This window comes from Dioscorea cayenensis, chromosome 6, assembly GCF_009730915.1.
Source record: "Dioscorea cayenensis subsp. rotundata cultivar TDr96_F1 chromosome 6, TDr96_F1_v2_PseudoChromosome.rev07_lg8_w22 25.fasta, whole genome shotgun sequence".
Lineage (NCBI taxonomy): Eukaryota > Viridiplantae > Streptophyta > Magnoliopsida > Dioscoreales > Dioscoreaceae > Dioscorea > Dioscorea cayenensis.
In genome coordinates this window covers 9,273,087-9,284,920 of record NC_052476.1, presented here as the reverse complement: position 1 = coordinate 9,284,920, position 11,834 = coordinate 9,273,087, and the positions used below count along the sequence as shown (strand labels likewise).

Sequence of the window (11,834 nt, the reverse complement as noted above, 5' to 3'; positions counted from 1 at the left end):
TCGTACTCCAGTTAGCACAACTATTTGGAGGGGCACAAGGGCAGTCACATTCAAGCATTCCCACTTGTGCATATAGAACAAGAACTCTAACAACATGTCCATTATTAAAGAAGCAAAGCGATCCACGACGTAAATGTGTGCCCGTTTGTGTTATCTCGATGAAAGTATGGATTCGGGAGTATTTCAGGCCGGTATTGTAGCCGGGGTATTGAAGAAGACGCGGCCGATCCACAAGACCTTCAACACGAACACAACAGGGTTTTCATTCATGGATTGCATCTCTTTACTTTTGATTTCATTATCTATTGTATTTTGCTCCATGGAGAGCTAAGCCCCTAGTGGGTACTTGGGTATTTGTGAACCCTAATAAAGTATTCGTTTCATTGAATCTCTTTATTTGCTTTCAATTAATTGATGTTTATTGTGAGTTCCAATCTTATAGGCGTGATTGTTTGAATACTCCCCTAGAGTGACACTAGGGTTGATAGCACTTGCTGGTAACTCTTGTGAGTGAGTGACACACCACAAGAGTAAGACAAAGCTAGATTGGAGAGGGCTGAGAGGGTAAGTCGAGAGGTAGTGGAGTGTCCCCTTTCCCCTCCGGTGTGATCTATCCCACCACCACGTTCCAAGAGTTCTTTGCGGCCATAGTAGAGTGAATGGGCTAAGGGATGACCTTCCGCTGAGGCTTAGTTGCGAGTGCAACGGAGTGAAGCATTGAAGTGATTTTAGCACCTAGGGTTTAATTGTGGTTAGGTACCTTCCACCTGGATTAAAGGGTTAGGTCTATACATAGGAATAGGGTTTATCACTTGGAATCCCTAGAACTCATTGCAATTCTATACGAGTGCAAGGTTGAGAGATTATTCAATTTCTCCTCTAGGACATGTATAGAGTTAGGCATGGTTGGCCTTAGATTTGGGACCATGTATTAAAAGATCTCCACAACTCATTAATGCATTAGTTAGAAAGCATAATAGGGGGTTTTTGCACTTGAAAAGATTGTCCTATGCGGAACAATATCCGAGTACCCCATTTATCGTCGATTGCCTCCCCTATCTTCTTTTACTTGAGCCTCCTTTATCTTTTCTTATTTTCATTTGTATTGAGTTTTTTTTCACATCACTTTCAACATATTTTCATTCAAGTTAAATAGCAATTTTGGTGGTTCTAAGCACTATTCCCCGTGGATTCGACTACCTTCTCACCATGGTATTATTACTTCGACACCCGTGCACTTGCGGTTTACACGCATATTCGGACGTGTTAGTAACCCTTGTGAGTGAGTGACACACCACAAGAGTTAGACAAATCTAGATTGGAGAGGGTCGAGAGGGTGAATCGAGAGGTAGCGGAGCGTCCCCTTTTCCCTTCGACGTGATTTATCTTACCTCCATTTCCTTGAGTTCTTTGCGGTCATAGTAGAGTGAACGAGCTAAGGGATGACCTTCCGCTGGGACTTAGTTGCAAAGGCAACCGAATGAAGCGTTGAAGTTATTTTAGCACCTAGGGCTCAATTATGACTAGGGACCTCTCACCTGGACCAAACGGTTAGGTCTACATCTAGGAAGAGGGTTTATCATTTGGAATCCCTAGAACTCCATGCAATTCTATACAAGTGCGAGGTGTTGAGATTGTTCGATTTCTCCACCGGGACATCGTATAGAGTTAGTCACGGTTGACCTTAGATTTGGGACCGTATATTGAAGGATTTCCATGACTCATTAATGCATTAATTAGGAACCATAATAGTTGGTTGTGCACTCAAAATGATTGTCCTAGGCGGAACAATATCGGAATAGCAAATCTATATCGATTGCCTTATCTCTCATTTACTTGTGCTTCTCTTTCTTGTTTCTTTTATTCTTGTTTACACTACATCTTATCAACACAATTATTGTTCATTTTTACTTCGTTAAGTAGTAATTTAAGTATTCTTATTCCCTACTCCCTGTGGATACGATACCCCACTCACCTGGGATAATACTTCAACAAACCCGTGCACTTGCGGGTCACACGCAAGGGGCGTTGTCAAGTTTTTGGCGCCGATGCCGGGGAGTTGGTGTTTAGAGATACTTTGCACTTTTCTACTTAGCTATTCATCATTCATTCTATTTCATATTTTCTTATTCTATCATCGTTTTGATTTTTCTTTTCTTTTTGGTTGCAGCTCAAGGTTATGACCCGAGGGAACCCTTCACAAATCGTTGAAGGAGATCCTGAGCTTGAGCAAACACTTACAAGAAGGGGAAAAGAATCTGTACAAGAACAGTCAATCCGATCTGAAGTAGAAGGTCAAGGGTTAGATAATATGGCAGAACAGAATGAGCAACAGAGAACAATTTCTAATTATACTAGACCCTCAGTTTTGGGCACACAATCGAGTATTGTACGACCCCCGATTACAGCTCCGAACTTTGAGCTAAAGTCAGCATTCATCCAAATGATTTAGCAGTCAGCGCAGTTCAATGGTTTGGCCGATGAGGATCCAACCAACCATATAGAGAACTTCTTAGAAGTTTGTGATATGCTGAAGATTAACGGTGTATCGGATGATGCTATTAGATTTAGGGCTTTCCCATTCTCTCTCAAGGGAAGAGCCAAGTAGTGGCTTTATTCCTTGCCAAAGGCATCCATCACAACTTGGAATGAGATGGTCGAAGCTTTATTTGCTAGATATTTTCCTCCGGGGAAGTCGGCCAAGCTTTGCAATGAGATAATGTTGTTTGTGCTGATGGAGCGCTTCAAGGATCTCTTGTGGAGGTGCCCACAACACGTATTTCCCGAATGGATGATCATTCAAACATTCTATAAATGGGTTGAATCCGAGTACAAGGCAATTGCTAGATGCCGCTGCAAGAGGTACAATGGGGACTAAAACCCCGAAATAGATGCAGTCACTTCCTTAGTGGCCCAAGTGAAATCATTGAACAAGAAGTTAGATCTTCTAACTCCCAATAGATTGGCGGCCGTTACTACTTGCACAGGTTGTGGAGGAGGAGGACATGCTCCAACCGATTGCCCTATTTCTATTGGAGATGAATCTTCAGTTGAGGAAGTTGATTTTATAGCAATACTTACAATCCGGTTAGGAAGAACCACCCCAACATTTCATGGAGTAACAATCAAGGGCAGCAGAAGGCCATAGCACCCCTGGGTTTCCAACAACAACAAGCCCCAACCATTGAGAATCATGTTCCAGGTTTGGAGACCTGGATGAGCGATGTAGAGAAAGCTTTTACCAGATTTGTGCAAACATCGGACAATCGGTTTCAGTCGGTCAAAGCTACACTTCGTGACCACACCGCTTTATTGCACAATCGAGGACCAGAGCACCCTTTGTAGCACAGGAGACACTCTAGTGCTCGGTGCCTATTTATACTCCTCGAGCTCATGATCGTATTGAGAGGCTCGAGAGTGCTGTGAGTGTATTATATTCTGTGAACACTGAGATTCGAGCGATACAATCAGCACAATATACCGATGTGATGGCCCATTTCGACAAGTTACAGCAATCATCGATTAGCTGACCTCCGGCTCCTCCGATCACATCATCACCTGATCCACTAGCACCATTTGATTTTACAGCAGCAGCAGAGCCGACAGCTGATGACACCGACACTTGACCTTAGTTTTGATCGTCTTTGTTACTTGTGCATTTCATTTTGGACTTGTATACTCAGAAAGGACTTTCCTTCTGAGTTTATTTTTCGTTTTCTTGTCTCGAGTTGTATTCATTTCTTTATCTTTTATTTACTCGAGTTGTTTTTGTTTTATTGAGCTTCACTAAACCCATTCGTTTATGTGTAGATGTTCTTGTCAGTATGGGAATTGAGAATTAGTCATAGACACGACCGAAGTGCTTTTGCACTTGGTCGTGTGTGCTTCACAATCTGTCGGAACATCACTCCCAAGAATTTAGCTCCATCAAATGCAACACAAGGAGTTAAGGGAGTATTGTTTCGATTGCCTCTCTCACATATATTCTTGATTGTTTTATTTACATTATTAGTGAGTGTGAATGTATACATTGGGGACAATGTACAACTTAAGTGTGTGTGGGGTTTTATTTACATTATTAGTGAGTGTGAATGTATACATTGGGGACAATGTACAACTTAAGTGTGTGTGTGTGTGTGTGGGGGGAGTTTCATAGTGCACATGTCTTTTATATTAGTTTTGATTAACATACATGCTCACATAGCCAATGGCGGTTTCCCTTAGTTGCAATGATTGTATTCTTGAGTTTAGGAGACTTTTGAAATTGAATATTCTCATGCTCTAGTTATTGCTTGAATTTTTAGGAATTTTTGCCTGATTGACACTTGTTGCACTACTCGCTCATTAAACTCTTTTGGAAACTGAAGTTCATTTTTGAAGGGACTAGTTATAGTTCTTTCTTTTGTTAATTGAAAAAAAATAGAAAAAGGAAAAACAAAATAGTTTTATTGTTTACTTGTGCTTGTTGGGTGGAAAGAGCTACCACCTATGAAGTATGAAGCTACTCTCATAAGTTGGATACTAGTTATGCCCTAATGAGAGAAAGAGCTATCTCATTGGATGAGTGAAAGCTACCACCCCTAGTAGAAAGAGCTACCACCTCGAAAGTGTGAAAGCCACCTTAGAGGCCGCTTTGGAAAGGGCTACCTTAGAGAATGTGTTAAGCTACTACCACCTTTTTAATTTGTGTTTCTTTGTGTAGATAAATAAGTCCTTTATACTTTAGAACTTTGAGAAGTATACTTTGGGTTGACTTGAGTGAGTTTACACACACACTTACACAATTTCGGGTTCGTTGTCCTTTTTTTATTCAAGTTTTTCGCTAGTGCATTGATTTTTCATATTTAGTGTTGGAATTTCCCTTACTTATAGAATGCTCTCTTTGTATGCTTTGGTGAACCTAAGGCCAAGCACTTCCAATATTTCCTTCGTCTATTCTTCAATGTTTTAATTTTTGCTTGAGGACAAGCAAAATCTTAAGTGTGGGGGAGTTTGATAAGTACTTCTGTGATAAGAATATGAAATGTTATTTCCTTATGATGAGCATTACTTTTATCAGGTTTTAGAGCTAATACTTGTGCATTTGTGTTATTTTCGTGTATATAGGGTTGCGAAGCCGAATGTTTAAGAAAGAAGCCAATGTAGACGGTGAACGCATTATTTGGAGGAAATCTTGAAACGGGTGAAACGCGAAGACATAAGTCGGGTTCAAGATGCGAGAATGTGTGCCAACCTTCATGTATTCAAGCTCGCACAATGGTATTGGAGGAGCACAAAGGTAGTCACAATCGAGTATCTCGGCTTGTGCATTGATAGTAAGATCTTCACCAATGAGGCCGGTTATTGAAAAAAAAAAAGCAAAGCGATCTAAGACGTGAACGTGTGCCCGTTTGACGTTACCTCGATGAAAACATGGATTCGGGAGTGTATCGGGCCAGTATTATAGTAGGCATTGCTCACAGCTAACTGAAAAAGAGACTTCCTGAGAATCCACACGGGCGTGTGGAAATTATCCATGCCATGCGCCATAGGGCCCGTGTGGCAAATCCACAAGGGCGTGTGGATGCCCGATTCTAGCCCTATTTAAGCCATGATTCAGCCCCGATTTCAGCATTCTTTCCTCTATTCTTTCCTAAACTCGAGAGGGGGTTGCGGCTAGGGTTTTGAGAGGTATTGGCATGGTTTTTGGAGAGGTTTTTTAGCTTCGACATAGCGTTCTACTTGGAAGAAGGTTATTGGGAGAGCTTTCGTCGGCACCGATTCGGCGAGGTATGTCCTAAGCCGGATAAGGGGACCTTTGGAGGAGACGAGGCTTCTCCACAAGACCATCATTACGACTATCGAAGGGGTTTTCTATGGATTACTTGTTTTTACATTCGATTTTCATCGTTGATTGTAACTATCTCCATGGAGAGCTAAACCCCCTAGTGGGTACTTGGATTTGTGAACCTTAGCATGTATTTGTTTCATTAAACCTTCTATTATGCTTTTATTAATTGATGTTTTATTTGAGTTCCAATCTTCAATCCTTGATTGATTGAATCCTCTCTTAGAGTGACACTAGGGTTGAGAGTTCATATTGGTAACCCTAGTGAGTGAGTGACACACCATGAGGGTTAGACAAAGCTAGATTGGAGAGGGTCGAAGGTAGCGGAGCGTTCCCTTTTCCCCTCCGATGTGATTTATCCTACCTCCATGTCCTTGAGTTCTTTGCGGTCATAGTAGAGTGAATGGGCTAAGGGATGACCTTCCGCTGGGGCTTAATTACAGAGGCAACGGAGTGAAGCGTTGAAGTGATTTTAGCACCTTGGGCTTAATTGTGACTAGGGACCTCTCACCTAGACCAAAGGGTTAGGTCTATATCTAGGAAGAGGGTTTATCATTTGGAATCCCTATAACTCCATGCGATTCCATCTGAGTGCGAGGTGTTGAGATTGTTCGATTTCTCCTCCGGGACATGATATAGAGTTAGACACGATTGACCTTAGATTTGAGACCGTGTATTGAAGGATTTCCATGACTCATTAATGCATTAGTTAGGAGGCATAATAGTTGGTTTTGCACTTGAAATGATTGTCCTAGGTGGAACAATATCCGAGTACCCAATTTATATCGATTGCCTTATCTCTCACTTACTTGTGCTTTCTTTCTTGTTTTTTTCTATTCTTGTTTACATTGCATTTTGTCAACACAATCATTATTCAACTTCACTTGGTTAAGAAAAAATTTAAGTATTTTTACTCCCTACTCCCTGAGGATACAATACCCACTCACCTAGGATTTTATTACTCGACAAACCTGTGTACTTGCGGGGCATACGCAAGGGCCGTTGTTAAGTTTTTGGCACCGTTGCCGAGGAGTAGGCATTTAGAGATACTTTGCACTTTGTTATCTTAGACATTCATTCATTCATTCTATTTCACATTTTTCCTATTCTATGATCATTCATATTTTTTTCTTCTATTTTTTATTGTAGCTCCAAGTTATGACCTGAGGGAACCCTTCGATATTAATTGAAGGAGATCCCGAACTTGAATGTACACTATGAAGAAAAAAGAAAGAACCTGTGCAAGAACCGTCAAATCTAGCTGAAGTGGAAGTTGACGGATCTGACAACATGGCTGAGCAGAATGAACAACAGTGAACATTATCTAATTATGCTAGACCGTCAGTACTGGGGACACAATCTAGTACTGTACGACCCCCGATTACAGCTCCGAAGTTTGAGCTAAAACCAACGTTCATCCAGATGATTCAGCAGTTAGCGAGTTCAATGGTTTGGCCGATGAGGATCTAAACAACACATAGAGAACTTCTTGGAAGTCTGTGATATGCTGAAGATTAACTGTGTACTGGATGATGCTATTAGATTGAGAGATTTCCCATTCTCTCTCAAGGGAAGAGCCAAGCAGTGCCTCCATTCCTTGGCAAAAGCATCCATCACGACTTGGAATGAGATGGTCGAAGTTTTTTTTGCTAGATATTTCCCTCCAGGGAAGTCGGCCAATCTTTGCAATGAGATATCATCGTTTGTGCAGATGGAATTGGAATCATTGTTTGAGACGTGGGAGAGCTTCAAGGATCTTTTGCGGAGGTGCCCACAACACGGATTTTTCAAATGGATGATTATTCAGACTTTCTGTAATTGGTTGAATCCGAGTACAAGGCAATTGTTATATGCCACCGCAGGAGGAACAATGGGGAGTAAAACCCCGGAAGAAGCCCGGCAGTTAGCAGAAGACATGGCAATGAACAGTTATCAGTGTAACGCGCAGGAAAGCAAGAAGATGGCCAGGCTCCATGAAATAGATGCATTCACTTCTTTGGTAGCCCAAGTTGAATCATTGAGTAAGAAGTTAGACCTTCTAAATTCGAATAGAGAGGGGGCCTACTTGCACCGGGTGTGGCGGAGGACATGCTCCCTCTGATTGCCCAATCTCTATTATTGATGTATCTTCGGGGGAGAAAGTTGACTTTGTGGGTAATGCAATGAGGAACCATGGTAATCCAAATAGCAACACCTACAATCAGGGTTGGAAGAATCGTCCCAACTTTTCATTGAGCAAAAAAGGAGAACCAAAGGCCATGGCACAACCGGGTTTCCAACAACAACAAGCCCCAAACATAGAAAATAGAGTGTCCGGCTTGGAAACCTGAATGACCGACTTAGAGAAAGCCTTGACTAGATTTGTGCAATCATCGGATACACGGTTCCAATCGATCGAGGCTACACTTCGCAAGCACACCGCTTCATTTCACAACCTAGAAAATCAAGTGGGACAAATTGTGAATCTCTATCAGAAAGACCGCAAGGAAGCTTGCCGAGTAATACCGAAACTAATCCACGAGTGCATGTCAAGGCGATCAATTTGATAAGTGGTCGTGAGGTTGAAGGTAGGCTTCCAAGTGAGAAGACCAATGTTGAAACACCGGATGACATTGCAATTGGCAGACCGAACAGTGAGACATTCGATTGGAATTATTGAAGATGTGCTTGTCAACGTTGACAAGTATATATTGCGTGTAGATTTCATAGTGTTGGATGTCGATGAGGATTCGGATGTTCCTTTGATACTTAGGAAGCCATTCTTGCGCACTTCCAAGGCATTGATCGACATGGACGGTGGGGAGTTGACACTGAGGGTTGGAGATGATAAGCTCACATACTGCCTCGCCGAAGCCATGCAACATTCTCTTGACTTTGATGATACTCTCTACTTTCTTGACACTACTGATGAGATAATTTATGAATACATGCAGAAAATGTTTAATCTGGACCCATATGAGGGGTTGCTAAACAAAGAGGTGGATAATGAAGTAATGGCGCTTGGTATAAAGCAAGAAGTACCATCCACTCAGGGGATCATGAAGAATGTGCTCCGGAAGATGAAGCAGGCGAGGAGATGCCACAGGAAACGCCCCAAGGCTGTTGGGGATGTGTGCGAACCAAACAAGTTGGATGAACCTTTGCTAGGCGGTACCAAGCCCGATAACTCCCCCTATACCTACTAGAGGCTTTGCTCATCATCCTTTCAAGTTATGGGTAAGAAGGCAACTTTAATCTATGAGTACCCGTGAGGTAAGACAAGGTACGTCAAGCTTAGTTTTGGCAACCCAAGTTTTACTATTTTCCTAGTTTTTAGATTAGAGTTTGCATGAATAAGCTTAAGTGTTGGTGTCTTGATTGTTAAATGCCCTTGCCATGATTTTTTTTGTGGCTTTTTAGTGTTATCTTGTGCTTTATTGAGTTTTAGAGGAGAATTTTTGGTCGTTTGAGCTTATTTTCACTATTTTCTCTACGTAAAGTTAGTTTGTAAGGCAGGCTTTGAGTTTATTTATATGTTCAGGAATTTTTTGTAGAGCCTGCAGTGTTTTTTTTGTTCAGAGCTCATTCAGAGAGGGCATGGGGCGTGGACTCGCCCTTGTTAATGACCTTGTGACGGTCCAGGCCCATGTGGAATTTCCGCACGGACGTGCATTTTCCTGGAGAGACTTACAAATTTATCACGAGAAAACACCGGGGCGTGGACTCGCCCCTATGGATGACTCTCCCACAAACGCACGGGTGTGGGTATTTTCCGCACGCCCATGTGGATTTCTGTAAAGAGTTTCTCCTCCATCCTGAAAATACACAGGGGTATGTTTCTGCCCCTGTGAACTGCCCAGTAAGAGTCCACGGCCATGTGTAATCTCCGCACGGGTGTGTGAAACACTTTGAAAGTTTTTTCGGTTGGATAGAAAAGCCACAGTGGCGTGCGTCTGCCCCTATGTGTGGGGCGCATGGGCGTGGGTATTTTACGCACGCCCGTGCCGTTACGTTCAGAGACAGAGGAGTGGTTTCCCGAGAGAGCAGAGGGGCGTGCGACTACCCCTCTGACTCTCTCCTGTAGAGGAGCACGTGAGTGAGAAATGTCTGCACGCCCGTGTGGATGTGCATAATTTCAAGAGACGCGATTTTCCTTTAAAAATTTCGTTGAATCTTTCATCTACTACCCATTCAGACACTCGAAAAACACTCTTGATCAATTTACCGACCTCTCACCGGTGTTTTAGAGGGAATTCCATTCAATTTCCACGCCGAATTTGAAGTTTTCATACCCATTTCACCAGTAATCCTTTTGTTCTCTCTCTTATTCACCAATTCTTGTTTTTATAGGATTAAAAGTGTTGAGTTGCAGTAATTTTCAGTCTATAATGGTTTATGCATGTTTAGAAAGAGTTTAGACGTGGTTTTAAGGTGTATTTTTGGGAGTATTGACATGAAGCCGTGCGATTTTCACGCCCAGAAGATACACACGGGCATGTGGAATTTCCACACGACTATGTGAAATTCTGTAGTATTATTCCCACGGAGACCCCACCTGAGCCAGTACACATGGAATTCTCGAATCCCGAGCATCAGGCTCGATTTGAGAGATTATCAGCACTCAGTTTTAGTTAGTCTCGCGTTGTGGATTTGAGTTTGCTAAGAGAGATTTGGCGAGGAGACGAACTAGCCGATGAGATTGATGAGATGTTAGTAGTGGAAGCTGGAAAAGATTGTTAATATCCGAGAGCCAACTTTTCGCGCGTTGACACTATAGGTGTTGGAGTCTTTCAAGTTTGATCAGTCATATGGGAGTTTGGACATCGTGGATGCTGTACAGTTCTGAGCATTCGGACATCCATTTTGCATGAGTGTCACTGAGTTCTCGGTTCGTATGGGCTTGTACGACGAGAGTTACACAGGTACAGAGGAGTATGGACATTTGCCGACGGATTTCCCGGGTACTGCGACTCCGCAGCAAGCGTACCGAGTTCTGTGTGGACATGGGCAGTATGGACCGGGAGTGTCCAAGGACACCAACCTCTCTTGTCTGAGCTACAGATACTTACACTCAGTCCTTAGCTGGTCTGTCTTGTCGAGACGATAACATAGCTGTTTTGAACATGCAGGACTTACTCTATTTATACTCCATGGTCTGCAATGTGCCGATTCACCTGGGGCACGTAGTGGCAGACGTTTTGAGGCATCAGGGCCAGTTTGCGAGAGTGGGAGTATTATTCCTGGTCCTTATGGCACTAGACTCATCTTGGGGATGGGTTTTCTAAACGCTATATGAGATGCTGAGAGGACGATCATGCCTTCCCCTCTTGGACTTGATACGATTAAGATGATGGGGTTGGTGCATAGATATGGGCCTGGAGCATACATTATAGCTACAGCCACCCCAGAGATCGCTGAGGGTGGCAAGGATGTAGCGGAGGGTTCCGGACAGGTCCCCAACCCTCAGTGTGCACAGTCGGGGACCGGAGCACCCTTTGCAGCACAGGAGACACTCCGGCGCTCAGTGCCTATTTTTATCCCTCCTCGAGTTCATGATCATATTGAGAGGCTCGAGAGTGTTGGGAGTGTATTATGGTTTGCGATCACCGATATTCGAACGATATAGTCAGCACAGTATACTCGATGTGATTGCTCGTTTTGACAGGTTACAGCAGTTATTGATTAGTTGACCTCCGGCCCCTCCGGCCTCATCATCACCTGATCCACCAGCACCATTCTATTATCCTGCAGTAGCAGCAGAGCCGACAGCTGATGACACCGACACTTGACTTTAGTTTTCATCGTCTTTATTACTTTTTCATTTCAATTTGGACTTGTATACTCAGAAAGGACTTTTCTTCTAAGTTTATTTTTCATTTCGTTATCTCGAGTTGTATTCATTTCTTTATCTTTTATTTACTCAAGTTGTTTTTGTTTTATTGAGCTTCACTGAACCTCCTGTATACGTACAGATGGTCTTGTCAGTATGGGAATTGAGAACAAGTCATGGACATGACCGAAGTGCTTT

At 42.8% G+C, this 11,834-nt stretch overlaps 1 non-coding gene across 1 annotated transcript; it reads right to left on the bottom strand.

The window, feature by feature from the left end:
- Positions 1 to 7,505: 7,505 nt before the first annotated feature.
- On the bottom strand, positions 7,506 to 7,612 carry LOC120264073. The gene has a single exon (XR_005537253.1). It is a non-coding gene; the product is annotated as a small nucleolar RNA R71 (small nucleolar RNA).
- Between the last annotated feature and the right edge of the window lie 4,222 nt (positions 7,613 to 11,834).